Raw genomic sequence first — 6318 nt, 5'->3', positions numbered from 1 at the left:
AAGAGGAAGAAGGACTATGAGGAAGCATCTGAGGATTATGCATGGAGGCTTCTTGCAGAGGTGTCTCTCTCTGAAGAGAGGTTCCATGAAGTTAAGGCTTATGTCTTGGAAGCTGCAGGCTTCGTAGAAGCTCCTGAGGTGGAGGATGATGATGCTGTAGATGGGAATGAAACCCGGTTTCAGCCTCCAGTGCCGCCACCTGCTGCTACAACCCATTTGGCCCAAGGGTGTCTGGTACTCCAGTGAGCAAGTGGCTGGTTTTTGTTTTTGGGTTGAACTAGGTTTCCTCATGATAACTAATATTTCTGATATAATGTTTGCTTGTGAATCTTTTGGATCTTTTATATTGAACAAATGGTATTAGCGCTTGCAATTACTGTATGCAGCACCAGGTCGGAACAATGTTGTTCTTGGCCAATATTATGGAGAAAATTTGGGTGATTTGTGCCTGACGATACGATCTACATTTATGTCTACCGAATATGATAAGAGTTACTGGGTAAAAAATTTGAATGCAATTATTTTTTTGAATTGCTAAATCTATGTATTATTGGTGGGCATGGGAAGAGTTTTATACCAAAAATAAAGAAGTCTTGGCTAAGCAAAGCTGACTTGCTGTTTCCAACCGCTTCTCTCTCACTTCTGCATTCTCCACTGTATTGCTGATTTTTCAGTCCATTAGATGTCCATTTTTCAGGCTCACAATTCGAATTAAACCTGCAGAGCCTCTGATTAATTGACCCTTTTTGTTGAATTTGGACCGCTTACTACTTATCATTTTTTCAGTCCAATAGATGCCCTAAATCAAGGAGTTGGGATTATAATTAGTGTAAATTTTCATCTAAAACCTATTTAAGCAGGTCCCACTACTTAAGCAGTTCATATCAGAAGTATATGACATGTGTATGGTGGAGCAGCCTCACCTTTATCCTACCAATGTAATCTAAGGTGGAACCGTCAGACATGTGTAAACACGTGAGTGTGCAATCTAATCCATTCATTAAGTGAGCCCACCAATGTGAAAATATAAATTGAAAATTGTCAAAACAGAGCCATTTCATCAAACACATGTTGTGCGCACCTTAAACATTCACAACAAATGATGAATGGCAAGACTATTTTATATCTACATCCATTGTATAAATGGCATACATCTATAAAAACCCAGACCATCTAGATTATTGGTCCCATTGTTTACCAAAAATGGCCAGGGAATAGGTGAAGGGCGGGGGCTGCTAGCCGCACTTAGAGTGGTGAAGACGATACTGGAGATGATGTTGGAGAGGATGCGCCATTGCTGGAGATGATGCGTTGTTGCTGAAGAGGGAGAGGTAGATCGAGAGAGAGATAGAGAGGGAGAGGGAGAGGGAGAGGGAGATCGAGAGAGAGGGTTGAGATCGGGAGAGGGAGATCGAAAGAGAGGAAGATCGAGGGAGAGGGAGATAGAGAGAGAGGAAGGGAGAGTGAGAGGGAGATCGAGAAAGAGGGTTGAGATTGGAAGATCGAAAGAGAGGGAGATTGAGAGAGGGAGAAGGAGATGGCGATGGATGCGAAATGAGGCATTGTAGGGCTTTTGGCGCAAGGAAGTGTTTAAAACCCATCGGTGGTCTGTGGCAGATAGAGCAACGTGCCTCTTGGGCCTTGTGGGGTCCACTCAGAGTTTTTTAATCGAATCCATTCCATCCATCTGTTTCAAAATAAAATAATAAAACATAATAAGAATAAATAAGAAGATCCGACACACACACCAACAAAACAGTGGAAAGAACAATGTATAACACAACAAGTCTAGTATGGCTAAGTACCGTTTCAAATCAAGAACTGCTTCAAGCCGTTTCTAAACCAAAATTCCAACCGTACCAATTTAACGATTTTGGTGTAGTGAAGTCTTAAACCATTGGTCAAGCCTAACCCATAAGCTAGCATCGCAAATGGGCCAACCTATAGCTTGTCCAAGTCAGCACCCCATGAATCATTAACCCGTGTCATTTCCTACATGACCCGAGTCGACTTGGACCATGACTGGCCTACTGAATCAAATCGGACCAAGTTCGAGCTGACTCGGACAAATCTCATCAGGCTCATCCAAGTCATAAAATCATGGTTCAAGCAGCCCATGTGCTAGCATCTAAAATGGGCTAGCCTATATCATGTCCAAGTCTAGCCCATGAATCAAGGTCCATGCCCTGCATGACCCAAGTCAGGCTCAAGCTAGGAACTCCAAATCTCAGTCACCTGCCAAGCTAGTCACGCCAGGCCATGCATGACCCTCGGGCCCGCATCCAACCAACAAGCCGCGAAGATCAGCCCAAACCAAACCCAAAGCTAGGTGGGCCCATTTCCGATCCAACCAGGTAGCTGATGTCAAAGCCCTGTGGTCCCCACCATGATGTATGTCTTTAATCCACCCCGTTCATTCATTTTTCTAGCTTATTTTAGGGCATGAGCAAGGCAGGTACAAAGCTCAAGTGCACCGCACCATAGGAACAGTGGGGATTGAATTCTTACCTTCAAAAACTCCTTAGAGCCAATGGTGTTTTGAATTAAGCTGACGTTTGTATTTTCCCATTATGCAAGTCTTGTCTGACCTTATGAAAAGTTGGATGGCAAATAAACTTTATGGTGAGCCCTGAGAAGGTTTCAACCATGGTCGCCCCCACTATTTCTTGTAGTGTGGTCCACATAAAGATTTGGATTTGTCTTATATTCTGGGCTCATGCATTAAAATGAACAGGAAAAAATGGAGTGCCAGGATGAAAAAAACACATACATCAGGGTGGGGCCCACAGCTTTGACACCAACTAATTGGCTGGTATTTAGGTAACCGGCCAAATCAAATCTTTTATCGTACTTAGTAAACTCTGTTGGGCCCACTGTGAATGTCTATAATTTATCCATGCCATTCATCCATTTTTTCATCTCATATTAGAGGTTGAGCTTAAAATTGAAGCATATTTAAACCTCAAGTGGACCACACCACATGAAATAGGGGAGATAATGATTTCCACCGTTGAAACCTTCCTAGGATCTTTATTTGTCACCCAACTTTTTTGAAAGATCACACAGACATGGATGAAGGGAAAACACACTTATCAGATTGATCCAAAACTTCCGTGGTCCCTGAGAATTTTTCAATGGTAGAAGCGGTCCACTTAGCTTTGGATACAGTAAAATGGCTGGACAGAGGGGATAAAATGCATAAATCACGGTGGGCCCCACAGAGTTTACTCAGTACGCAGTCCGCTTCCCAGCCCTACCGCGCTCCTTCCTCCGAGCATTGCTTGCCTGCGAGTATTCTGTCTTCGGACAGTGGAAATAGGAAAAGCTAGAAAGAAGGAAGAAGAAAGAGAGATGGCAAGCAACGGCAACAACTCATCTCCCAAACCCAACCCTAAAAAAGCTAATTTGTTGGATCCTCATTCCATCAAACACCTTCTCGACGAATCCGTGTCCGAGGTTCCAAAACCCTAGACCTCCCCCCTATCTATCTATCTCGATCTCTCTCTTGCATTTTTAGGGTCTTCAGAGACTTTACATGAGGTTCTAACTCTTCTCTTCTTGCAGATCATCACCGGCCGATGATACACCGAAGACGTGCGTCTGAGCAACATCAAATTGCTTGTGGAACGGTCATCATCGTCATTGCTCTCGTCGCGCAGTTCTACCGTAAGAAGTTCCCGGAAAACAAAGATTTCCTCGTCGGATGTATCGCATTATATCCTTCAAAACCTAAATCTTGTACATCTCTTGGAGAATAAATCATCTTCTTTTCAGTGTTTTTGCAGTGTAATCTATCTATTGGAAACTGGATTTTTTTTTTAATTATTTTTGAGATCTTTGACTCCTTTTTGGCAAGTATATCGTCTTCAACGGATTGTTGCAATTGATCATCTACAAAAAGGAGAAGAATGCGATCCTTTTCACTTATCCTCTTCCAGTGAGTTCTGCTTCTTCTTCTTCTTTTTTCGAATTTTAGGAAAACGTCAAATTTTTTCTTCTTTGTCTGTTTTTTTATTTTTTATTTTTTATTTTGTATATATATATATATATAGATATATATTATTAACAATGGGGAAATATGCAATTTGGGTGGGAATTATAGTAGCATTTTCACATGGGTAGACCATTCATTTGGTGGGCCCTATCGTAGATGCTTGACGCTGCAAAGGTACCTCTATTAGATAATTTTAGCTATTCAATAATTGACTTGCAATTGGATGGGTAAAAGGAACATAAGAGAAGGCCAAGGGGTGATATGCAATTGGCAATTACCATTAATGAGGTGGAAGTAATTGTTTGATGAGGGTTTGGTCCATCACCCATCCATGGTGGGGCCCACCAGATGGAGGCATGTTCTACTGAGCATTGTGTGACTCCACCATTATCTTCTAATTCAATTGCGAGATTGATAGAGTAGAACTTTGTTTGATGCAACTTATACAGTATTCAGCTATAATATAAAAACTAATGAAATCAACTTATTTTAAACACTTTGATTGTTATCATAGCGATAAGGTTTCCACTGCAAGTTCAAAGCTTCCAGTTGTGAAAGATCCCATAGTTCATGCTCTAGTCATGCTCTAGTTGATGCTATTGGATTGGTAAGGCATGCTGAAAAGTTAATTTTTTGGACAGAAAAATCATGTCGACTTGGGAAATTGGATGACTGAATTTTGTAGACAAACTGATGGTGCTGGTGTAGAAATTTACAAAAAGCAAGGCTACATAATCTTGTTGTAGTGTTCAAATCAGGGAAAGATTAATTCAAGAGATTCACAAATTTTGGCTAAACTACACATTGGATGTCCAAGCCAACCCAACTCTACGGAATCTTGTTTTCCTAGTTCTGATCGACAACAAAGCTTCTCAAGATGTGTTAAGACAAATGCAACTCCAAGAGCAACTGTATAAAGTATTACCTACTTGCCTCCAACAACAACAAAACAAACTAGATTCCTTATCATATTAACCAACCAATAACCCAATGGGAACGATTTTACTGGAATCGTCGATCTTCCTATCTTTTCAATTATGAATCTTGCTATGTGGATTATGGGTCATTTACAATTCAAATTGCTTTTTGACTGATCCACAAGTATGGTTCTATAATCTAGACTAGAATACATTGTGATGTCGATCTATATTCATAGTGAAGAGATTTATACGTTGATTTTATGAAATAGAATGCATATATAATATTATGCATGTGGGCCTTGTAATAATAATATTCCTCATTTCATGTATAAATTGCAGTATTGATTCTTGTATAAAACTATGCTATATACCAAGTTATGTGTTGTAGCAACCCACATGATCCTAAACCTAGCGTACAACCATTGGAGGAAGTAGTGTATTGCTTGCTTGTTCTTGTACCATGTACCGAAATGAACCGTGGTCCAGCTAACACAAAGACACTTGAAACTAGGCCCAACAACTCAATAACTTGTATTAATATAAACTTGGTAATGAGTTTTCAAAAGGGTGGTATATTGATTGTTTCAAGTTTTGTGATTTGGAAGAAATCCATTGTATTGATATCCTTTTGTGTTTCATTGTTTGGAGTGCGTTGATTCTTGACGGAAGGTAGATTGTGAAGTAATAGATTTTTCTTTAATTGCTTAATTTGATAATGGATCAAACTCATGGTTTAAATGCTCAAACTTGTGCCTGATTCCATGCCGCCTCAAAATATGATTCATTACTCAATTCAATTTCTTTCAAGCTTAAGAATTGTTAGTGTGAAGTTGTTGCCTTTGAAAACTAGACAGAATGTTTTTACTCTTATCTCTATGTGAATTAGCCATGGGTAAGCAAAGTCTTTAGCCTAAAGGTGATATCTTGGAACTCCGGTGCAACGTGGTTATCAAGTCAATGAGACATTGACACCTAAACCGTAATGAAATGGACAAGATTACACCCACAAGAATATTTGAATAGAGAGGGAGATGTACTTTATTGATATCAAACTTCATCTTACAATACTTGAGAAAATCTCACATATGGAAAATTTTGGAATGCCTACCTCCTACGCCACCCCCTCTTTTATGGACCCTAAATGAATCTTCCTTGAGAATTCTCCTAAACTAAGAGATTCATTTCAAACCAATCTAATCTACCCAAGATGGTTGGACTTGTACTACCTCTACGACGAATCTTCTTCTTTAGCGGAAGCTGGTGGTGCCTATGCATCAGCTCAGCACAACCTTTGTTGGGAGTCAACTATAGATGATGTCTTTTTCGCTTGCACTTTTGTGGGTGTCAACTTATTTGTTGTAACTTAAAAAGTTCTTTGCGGATCCTCAAATATTTGCCTCGGTT

General features: G+C 40.1%; 1 pseudogene; it reads left to right on the top strand.

Annotated features, from left to right (window-relative positions):
* Window positions 1-3084: 3084 nt before the first annotated feature.
* On the top strand, window positions 3085-3988 carry LOC131236249 (signal peptidase complex subunit 2-like; annotated as a pseudogene).
* The last annotated feature ends 2330 nt before the right edge of the window (window positions 3989-6318 follow it).

The sequence above is a fragment of the Magnolia sinica genome, unplaced genomic scaffold (assembly GCF_029962835.1).
Source record: "Magnolia sinica isolate HGM2019 unplaced genomic scaffold, MsV1 ctg348, whole genome shotgun sequence".
In the NCBI taxonomy this organism is placed as follows: Eukaryota; Viridiplantae; Streptophyta; class Magnoliopsida; order Magnoliales; family Magnoliaceae; genus Magnolia; species Magnolia sinica.
Note: the sequence above shows the minus strand (reverse complement) of the source record. Positions and strands in the feature narration are given on the sequence as shown.